The sequence below is a fragment of the Corapipo altera genome, unplaced genomic scaffold (genome assembly GCF_003945725.1).
Source record: "Corapipo altera isolate COAL_440 unplaced genomic scaffold, ASM394572v1 110, whole genome shotgun sequence".
Classification (NCBI taxonomy): domain Eukaryota; kingdom Metazoa; phylum Chordata; class Aves; order Passeriformes; family Pipridae; genus Corapipo; species Corapipo altera.
The window spans coordinates 1,357,145-1,367,164 of record NW_020884960.1 but is presented as its reverse complement, the minus strand read 5'-3'; the positions used below and the strand labels follow the sequence as shown (position 1 = coordinate 1,367,164).

At 43.5% G+C, this 10,020-nt stretch overlaps 1 protein-coding gene across 2 annotated transcripts in view; it reads left to right on the top strand.

Moving 5' to 3' along the window:
- Positions 1-10,020, top strand: part of NDRG3 (NDRG family member 3) — a 59,857-nt gene that overhangs the window by 458 nt on the left and 49,379 nt on the right. The window lies entirely within an intron of this gene.

Here is a 10,020-nt window from a genome sequence, read left to right as displayed (position 1 = left end):
GCGGCAGCCGCGCCCGCGGGCACCGTGTGTCCCGGCGCGCCCGGCTCCGCGGCCGCCGGGGGTCACGGCGGGGCCCCGCTGAGGGAGGCGGCGGCGGCGGAGAGACCCGTTGCCCCCGCGCTGGGAAATGACCTCTGGCCGCTCCGCCGGGGAGCGGGAGGGACGCCTCGGGAGCGCACGGGTTTATTGCGGTCCCTTCATGTAAATAGCGCTCTGCTTGCTCTCATCTGCTTGCTCTCATCTGTAGCTTTCCTTCCTGGTATTCACATCTCGAAATTCTCGTTTGTATTATTCAGTTTAGACAACGCAAACGGGGTGTTTTTCTTTATTTCGGCCCAGCCTTGTCGGAACATGAATGGTAAAGGAATAGCTTGTAAAAAATTTGTTGACTAGAGTCATCGCATTAGGTTAATGTCTCTTTTTTTTCTATTTTGTATTTAATGTGAGTCACAAGGAGCTACAATTAAGCTACAATTTAAAACATTATAGCAAAATGAGATGGTTCTGGTGTCTCAGAGCCCCTGAGCGTGAAGTGCTGCTGGAACAGGGGGTGTTGCAGAGCAGGTGAGGCCGCGAGCCCTGTGCTGGCTCCCGGCAGGGGCTGGAGCCCAGGGGGTCCCGCGGAGACTGAGAGCCTGGTGTCTGCCCCGTGCTTTGGGTGCTCCCGAAAGGAGGCTGGAACCCGCGTGTGATCACAGCATGTGAATCGCTGTCAGCTTGGAGCAGGACTTGGGTGACTTTGTCACACTCGTGTTTGCTCCAGAGAATAGGAAAGATCTGGTAAGGATCAGGGGAAATTGCATCTGGGAAACCCAGAAGAGCTTTTGTGCTTGAATGCTGAGGTGATGAGAAGATGGGGGTTACAAATGGAGAAGAATGCCCCATTCCTGGAAGTGTTCTAGGCCAGGTTGGGCAGGGCGTGGAGCAGCCTGGTCTAGTGGAGGGTGTCCCTGCAGGGGATTGGAAGTGGTTGAACTTTAAGGTTCCTCCCAACCCATTCCTTGGTTCTATGAAGAATCTGCTTCTGCTGTCTGTGCCAGGCATGCTCATGATTCTCCTGTATTCAGGAGGACTTGGGGGCTTATTGCTTTAGTTTGGGACTTGTCTTACCTGTAGAAACAACAGTCTTCCAAGTTCTGGAGCCTGTCAAACCATGTTTGGCACCAGTGCATCAGTCTGTGGTGAAAAGTGAAAAGGTGATGTAAAGTCAAAGAGCTGGGCTTAAAATTAGTGTGGATGTTTTCAAGTGCAATAATTTACTTGGGCTGGGAGAGCAGAGCTTACTAGATGCCTCTCAGTGAATTGGGGGTAGATCCCTGAAGGAGCAAGAAGATTGATAGGATTCATCTGGATTGTTGGCCACTGGACTGGGGATTGTGGAGGGAGCTCAGGACTGGCAGTGATTGTTCCAATTTCATTTATTTGTTTGGAGTTTTGAAACTTAGCACACAAAGCATGGAAACTTGTCTTGAGGGCAGCAGCTTGGTGTGGGCTATATTTGGCTTGTATGGAGATGTTTGCAGGTGTAGAAGCGGAAATGTTACACAGTGAAAATTAAACAATGCTATACAATTAAAATTGCACAACTTCTGGAAGCAGCATTATTGGAGGCTGTAATTACATTCCTAGCTACTCGTTTTGTATCTGAGGTTAAAAATTAATTGAAATGAGCAAACGTGTTTGATTTGCATTTTCCTGGTCTCTGATCACCTTCAGAAACCCTCCAGTGCTCCTGTTTGCAGGTTATATTTCACATTGTTCATGTATGACACAGTCATCAGTGTTTTTCATTGGTAAGTGTGGTGGTACATTTAGATTTCAGAGGCCTTATTACGTACGACATGTATTTTGGTTCCTTAAAGATATACTGGAAAATTTTCTTGGAGATATTACTGGGATATTTTTGCTTAAACATTCCTCTGTTGTATGCTCAAGGTAAACATTATAGCAAACTAGTAATATATAGCTATTTCAATAAGAAGCACAAAAAATTACAGTCATAGTATAGTCTAAGTAGAAAAATAATAAAGGAGAAAGCAATTCATCTTTAATTTTTTGGGAGTTGTTTTTCACGTGTAAGAGACTAGGGATTTTAATTTTTAATTACTTAATTGTCATTCTCACAAACAATAGCTCTATTGGATTGCCAGCACTGTTGCTTCCTGGAAAATGGTGAAGCCAAACCCCCAGTTTTGTTTCCGTAGGCAGTGCTAACACCATAACCCCCCCTGAGCAGAGTTTATCTTGTGCTCATCGTGTCAGCTGTGTCTTGGATACAAGTAAATATGTGTGTGCTGCCTAAGCCCGTGCTGGGCACTGCGCAGGGCTGGCTCAGGCTGTTTGTGGCTGGGATTATTAAGGCCCGGTTTAACCCCCAGTGCTTCCATGAGAGCAGAGGAGGGTTTGCTGCTGTTTCCCTGTGTAATGTTGAAGACAATGTTCCTGATAGGTGTTTCAGTGCTTCTCAGTGGTCTCATTTTCACATGAATGTGGTTTGGGAGGAATAATAAAATGCTGCATTTGCTTTTCCCTGGGAATTCTCAGTGTTCTGTCCAGTCAGGTTAGTTATTAAGCAGAGCAGTTCTGATTTGGTCTTGCCATGAAAAGGGCTGGGTGACTGTGCAAACCAGAGTTGATGAGAGATTTCTATAGCCTCACTTGGGCTTCAGTTCTGTGCTTGTAAATTCTGAATTGTAAATGGGACTTGCTGGATTTTTAATGATCGTATTGATCTCTCACTGTTTTCTATGTGGTCATATCCCCTTGTCTTCTCTGACTGATATAACACACTTTATTGCAGTAAACCAGTTGGTGCTGTGGGAAGCATGGAGGGAACAGCTCTGTTTTCATTTGGTTATTGTCCTTCCCAGGCTTGGATGTGTTTCTCTATTTACAGTGGGCATAGTTCCCCAAAGAGGTGTTCCTTATTTTACATAGTGTAAAAACAGTAGAGGTTTTGAATGCAATGTTTAATTTTGAAGTAACCTTTACTGTTCAGTCATGTATAAACCAGATTCTCTTTTTAACTACCAAATGGATTAAAAATGTGAAACTGACACTTTCCCCCCCGACAAGAGCTGGAATTGTGACTTTTACCTGTGTGTTTGAACAGAGGAGACAGGCAATCTGCAGCTTCCTTTTCTTCTGTATTTTGGTCATGGAGCTGTGTGTTACATCTTAAACTGGCTGGCATGCTAAAGGGCTGGTCCTATTCTTGCTCTGTCTTGTACCACCTTCAGCATTTACTGGAGGTTTTTCTGATCCGTTTTAGTTTGCTAAATAATCAGAGCACTAATCCAGCCCCTCTGTGTCCTCATGTCCCCAGAAGATCAGCTTTTGCCAGGTAAGCAAGCTGAATAAGTTCAAAGAAGGGCTGAGGAGTACCAGAGACCTAATTCATTTACGCAGAGTAAGAACAGCCATAGAGTCAGGTGGAACCATCTAGTCTGCTGTTCTTTCCTAACAGTGATCAAAAAGAGAAGAGCATAATGTCAGGATATGTTATATAAACCTTTGCCTGATGGCCCTCTTGTCTCTCCTCAGCTGTAGGATGTCAAGAGTTAGATGTTGTTTGCTTTTATTTTGTTCACACTTAATGCATTTTTCTGTGAACTAGCCTGTGTCTCACATCTGTTTAAATGTGTGGCACTGCCACATCCCAGGGGAGACCTTTCAGAGCACAGAATCATCTTGTAGGTGCTGACTACCTCTGCTTGTTTTCTTTTGAACTTGACAGCTGCTGGCTTCATTTCCTGTCTTAGCTGTTGTATTGTTTAGACACAGTGAACAACTGATCTTGATTTACCTTCTCTGTTCAGCTGATGATTTTACAGGTTTCTGTCTTATGTCACTGCAGCAATCTCTGTTTCCAGGCAGAAGAGCCCTAGCCTGATTGATTATTCCTCATTCGCGTTTTCAAACCTTGTTTCCTTGTAAAAAATATTTTCCCTTCCATTATGTCCTTTGGAAAGGAAGGGGCAGGCACTGCATCCAGCATTCAAGCTGCAGACATTCTATAGCTTTATGTGGTGATTTTATTACTAATAATTTCCTAACATTAGCTTTATTTTTTCATATGCTGAATGGCTTTGAGCTGATGCTTTAATCAGCCTGTTATGACTCCAGCAAGATTTTCTGAGTATTAATGATCAGTTTGGAGCACACCACTCTATATGTGAAATAAGGACCACTTATCCTCAGACTACTTTATTTGCACTGAATTCCATCTGTTATTTTATTTCTCCGTGGTTCACTCTCAGAGGGTGTTTTTGCAGATCTTCAGCCAGGCCTTCTCTTTGCTCTCAGAACAGCTCATATCCTCAGGAGAGTCACTCCACTCCTTGCCCCTTTTTGCAGCCTGTTTATGAATACAGTGAGCAGCAGAGCACTGCAAAAGGCTCCTGGCTGACTCCCTCCCTGGGAAAACTGACCACTTATGCCTGTCCTCTGTGCTCTGTTTTTAGCTGGTTGTTAGTCCAGGCCTGGGCTTGCCCCCTGGGGTTTGCCCCTGTCTGGTTCAGCCCCTGTCTGGGTGTGTCTGTGCGGCAGTTCCAGCGCTGCTCACGGACAGGCTCTGCCTGTCCTGGGGTCCCTCTGGCGCTCCACACAGTGAGAGCCCAGGCTGCAAACAGATCTGACTGGAAATGAACCCAGCAAATTACAAATTAACGCTGAGTTGGTGGTGGTGTACTGGCAGTATACAAACGTGGGGATTTAATTAGAATCAATTCAGTCAGATAAGTGTGTATTTCTGTGCTTGCTGCTGCTGATTGAAACTGTGACCTTACAGGCTGAACTGAAGTCTAGACTGAGACAGTCTAAGTGTCTGTGCACACACTTTTCATTTCAAGTTGGCATGATTTTGATGCTGTAGTTAGATTAGCATGACTTGGTGTATGAATTACACCCAGGTACTCATTCAGTGGGGTTTGTGACTGCTTCTTGGACACTTTCCCTGGACTGAGGCAGAAAGACATGTGACCCTGGGTTAACATCTGGAATTCCTTAAACAAAGACAGTGAATAAGGAGAGGGGTTTAATGCATTTATGTAAATTAATAGGGGTCTAGTAATATTTTTTATCCTATATGTGGACTTCTATCATGCAATTGTTCCTAATAAATTAATATTTTAAAAATATGCAACTGGAAATTCATAAATTTTGTGATTGATACCCTTGTAGTGTTTTGTAAATGCTAGAATTATTTGGGGTCTGTGTACATTTAAGCTTCCTAAATACAAAGGATAAAGATCTTTAATGAAATTTCTGTTTGCTAAATTGACTATTCTTGAAAATTTGTATGTGAATTCTCTGGTTTTGTTGTCACACATAATAGTTTTCTGCTGAGGGTTTTTTGGGTTGTCTTTGTGTGGAGAACTGAAGTTAGGTGCTTATGTTTTTGCTGGGTTCTTTTGGCTGTGATAGTTTTGAAATTTATTACTTAGCCAACAAGGTCTGGGGTTTTTTTTGGTTTGTGTAGGTGTTTCTACCTTTGCATAGGCTGAAAGAAAAACTTGGTGTAAAGGTATAGTTCTGTGACTTGGATTGGTGTATTTCCTTTCAGAAAATGAGGGCTTATATGTGGATTTGTGCTTTATTTTCAAGGTGGTAGGAAGATGTGACTTGGGGAGTGGTTTAAATCTGCTTTTCTGTGCTGCCAGTTCAGGTGCTGCATGGCTTGTCTCTGCCTTGGTGGAGGACTAACATAACAGTGTTGGGAGTATTGAGCAAGTACATGCTGCTCAGTTGGCAAAGAGGCATTTTTAGCCGTTGTATGAGAACTCTACATTTGCTGGTTTGCTTATGTAGTTCATTCTAACGTGGTTTTCATCAAAAAAATGGCCCTCATTAGAAATTAAACCTCTTTTTTCCTTTAGCTTGGGTGTAAAGGTTGTCAAATACATATCATATGGTCTTAGAGAAGTCAGGGAAGGTTTTTTCTCTTTTTACAATGCAATTGGGCTTTATCCATGGGCTGAAGGAGAGAAAGGCACAGGACTTGGTGAAAATTTTCACATGGATTAGCTCAACCACAGAACAAAACTATTCTTTCCTGATAAGTAGTTAATTAGAAACATTTGTTATTAAAAAAAACCCCAAATCAATAAGCAATTTTTTTTTTTTTTTTGTTATTTCTAGGAGTAGGTGGATGGAACACCCAGCAAGTGTTCCAGCCAATTCATACTTGGCTAATAAGTAGTTTACCAGGTCACCTGGCAGTGAGTGGCCCCTCGGTTCCATCCCTGCACAGGGTGGTCGTGGAGCATGGCAGGCTCTGGGAGTGGAGTTGGGAGCAGAACTGTGGGACCACAGGGCTGCTGGCTCCCAGCAAGGACATTGCTTTAAGAGGAAGGATATTATTCTTCAGCATTTTACACAGTGCAACACCTGTATAATGCAAATACTGTAGCTGCTGCTGCTGTGGTGGCGTTTACAAAGTCAGGCTGTCTGCTTGGTGAGACCTCAGCTGTGCTGACCTGCAGTGCCAGGTCATAGCAGTGTCTCCCTGGCCATACCGTGACCTGGTGGTGTTGGGCACTGTGCTCCTGCACACTGCTGGGCCACAGGATTGAGTTATTGTAGCCAGGAGTCAGCGTGGAGTCCTGCAAGGCTCCCAGCTGCCATTCTCCGTTACCGCCCCGTCACCATCAAGATTTCCACACAAATGTCTAAATTGCAAAAGGGATGGACTTTTCCAGCAGTGTGAGTACAAAAGCAGAGAGGGGCCTGTAGCTTTGTCAGTACAAAAGAGCAAATGAAGAAGTTCAGGTCGTCTCTGCCTAAGTGTCATTTTAATGTTTTTTTTCCCAGTGTCACACTAAGAAAACCCCCGAGGCCTCCACCCCCAGGAGGAGCAGCCACAGGGGCCGTGTGCTGCAGTGACCGGGGTGTCTCGGCCTGGGAACGCTCCCTTACTGGAGTCTTGCCATAAGAGAGGGAAGGTTTAAAATATTCTTTCGGCCACACTGAGCAGAACCATTGCACTGGAGGGGGAATGCAGTGTGCAGTAACTTTGGGGCACTGAATTTCTGTGTTTTTAACCGATTTTAAGTAGACTTGGAGTTCATGGCTGTCCAGCTCCTGTAGTCAGTCATAGAAACCATCAGCATTTTTCCTGTTTCCTACATGCAAAAGGGTTATTCATGTGCAATTGCAGAGTGTGATGCTTGCAGTTGGAGAACACTCTTTAAAAAAAGGCTTAAAACCAGGTTGATTTTGTTGTTCTTTAGCTGAGGTTATTCATGGTATTTGAATATGCGCTTGTCTGGACGTATTGCAGGTGGCCAAAGGATCTGTGACTGGAGTGCTCTGTGACAGTAACTGCTGCCTGATTTTGCTGAGGCTGTGCTCTAACAGAGGGAGCCATCTCAGATGTGTGATGGTTACTCAGAGGTGTTCCTTGCCTTAAAAGTGATTGTACTGCAGCACTCCCTGTCACTCAGCCAGTGTTCCAGTTCCCACCTCAGACCTGCAGGCAAGTTAGAGACCCTTGCTGATGTGATTTTCTTAGGGACTATCCTGGTTTTTCTGAACTTCTGTGGTGGCATGCTGGAGAACATAGAGGTGGAGGTGCAGGGATAAAAAAAACCTGTCTCCCTCCAAAAAAAAGATTCTTACTTTCTGATATATCTATACTTCGTGTGGTAAATGGAAGATTTTTTTACAATTTAATTTTTTAATTGTTGGACTCAATGATCTTAGAGGTCTTTTCAAACCTTAATGTCATACCACCTTTCTGGTCCCTCTCTGGCCAGAGATGGTCATTCCAGGGCAATGATGGACACTCCTTGCACTCTTCTTACCAAATATTGTGGGGTTTTTGCTGTTTTGGGTTTGGCTTGGATTTTTTTGTTTGTTTGTTTTGTTTCCTGTTCGTGTTGAATATTAATTGATACATTTTGTGTGATACCTACTTCCATGTTGTCTTCATGAATTCTTTGTAAATGCATATGAATGTTGGCAATGACTTCCACATTTTAGGTAGCCTGACAGTCCTGTATTTGGCTATTTGAGCAATTCTTGGAAATCTGGGAAGCAACCATGTCAGTGCCAGGGCTGCCTGGTCATGTGTGTACTCCAGAAGCTTCACTGGTATAATGAACTCCTTGGGCCCTTTGGAGAGTGATTGAGCTTACACTATGAGAAATGGCTTTTATTGCTATGCTTGCTAGTAATTGCCTAAATAAAGTGTTTTCAAGGGTAATTCCAGGCCACTAAAATTATACATAAGCTGCCACTCACACCAGTATAAAAATGTCTTTAAAACAATTTGCAGAGCTTACCAGTTGGTTTCTCAGGAGGGGGGTCCTGTGCCTGTTCCACATGAATGCATTCCGTTTTTGGTGGTGGCTTTAAGTGTTAGAAAATGATATTTCCTCACTGAACATTGTTTTTCTTGGCAGTGCAGTGACCCCTAAAGACTTCTAATAAGTCTGTCATCTGCCTTATTTTTTTTTTTAACTGTGATATCCCGAAGGGAGCAGCATTCCTGTAGGAATTCTCGCAGTGGAGAGCAGATGGGTGTGTGTAGCGCTGTGAGGCAGCAGCAGATCCTTTGGGAAGGGACAGTGAGCTGAGTGCTCGTGTGGCACTGGCAGACCTTGGCACACATGGCAGTGCTGGGTGTGGGCACCGAGCTGCTCTGCTCCCCTGTCCTCAGGACCTGCTCTGGGCTGCAAAAACGGCCTTCAGCTTCTTTTTCCTTGTTTAAAAAATGTTTTGTTGGGGTTGCAAAACAAGCACAAGGCAGCTCTCAAAAGCCAGCTTTGGAAATGGCATTGCACTGGATTTCTCAGACAGATGGAGGAGGCATTCACTGAGCATTGTATTATCTTTTGTTGTCAGTAGTAGAAAAATAATGGAGGTTTTTCCTTGGGCCTTACAAAAGATAACTGCTTTTCCTCTCTTGACTTTGTTTCATTCTTCTTTATTAAAGACAGGAGTTTCTTAACAATGAAAGCAATAAAGCAAGCAGAAAAGCCTGTGATGTCTTTAAAAACAGAAGAAAGGAAGAAATAAGAAATAAGATAAAGTCCATTGTATGGCATAGTAACCTTTGAAGAAATTCATAGTAGAATAGGAATATGGATTTAGGACTTTATATAAAGACAGAAGAAATACTGTCAGTACTTAATTTTCATAAAATAAGAAATGTTTAGGCAGGTATTATTCAGCCCTTTAGGGAGGTCTCCAGAATATCAGTCTCTGTACTTTCTCTCATTGGTAGGAAGTAGTTGTTGGGGAAAAAGATTGAAATGGCCTGAAACACATTGCACCAGAAGGCCTGATTCTCTACTTGAGCATTAATTGCCTAAACTGAGAAGTGTTGCAATGCAGATAGCTTGCTTTTCTGTAGTTTTGATTCCTTTGATGTGATATATTAATGTTTTCTCAGATCTCTAGCCTTCAAATGTCATTCTGGGCTATGGACTGATTTCAAATACAGCACTTCTGCTGCTATTTTTATCATGTCTCCACATTAAAATGATCTGCTTCTGTAGACACCATCATCAGTCACCTTGTTGGCCTAAAAATGACTTGAGGAAATACAATCTTTGTATTGTCAAAACTTTCAATAAGGAAAGGCTCACAGAGTTTAAATGCTGATCTTGAAACGTTTCCTTTAGTGAAGTCTGAAGTATTTTTATCCTATCATAAATCACTAGACTCACTAGATTTTCACTAAATCACTAGATTTTCTTTTGTGTTTTAAAGAAAACCCCAGGTCTTCCCAGCAGCAGTGGTTCCAGATTGCTTTCCATAGTCTGGGGCCTCAGCTTTCAAGAGTGGCACTCACCTTTCCATAAATCAAGGGACTTGTTCCATGCCCTTGGTCACTGCTTCCCTGTGGATTCAAGCATCTGTGTGCATCAAGGGAGAGACAGGGTGCTGCCCTGAGAGGGTCTGCTTGGGGCTCTGCTCTTCTGAGCTCCTGAGTGCAGTTGCAGCAGGAGGGGGAATCTCTTTCTCTTATCTGGCCAAACAGACAAGGACTGCAGTGATTTCTGGGCCACTATTAGA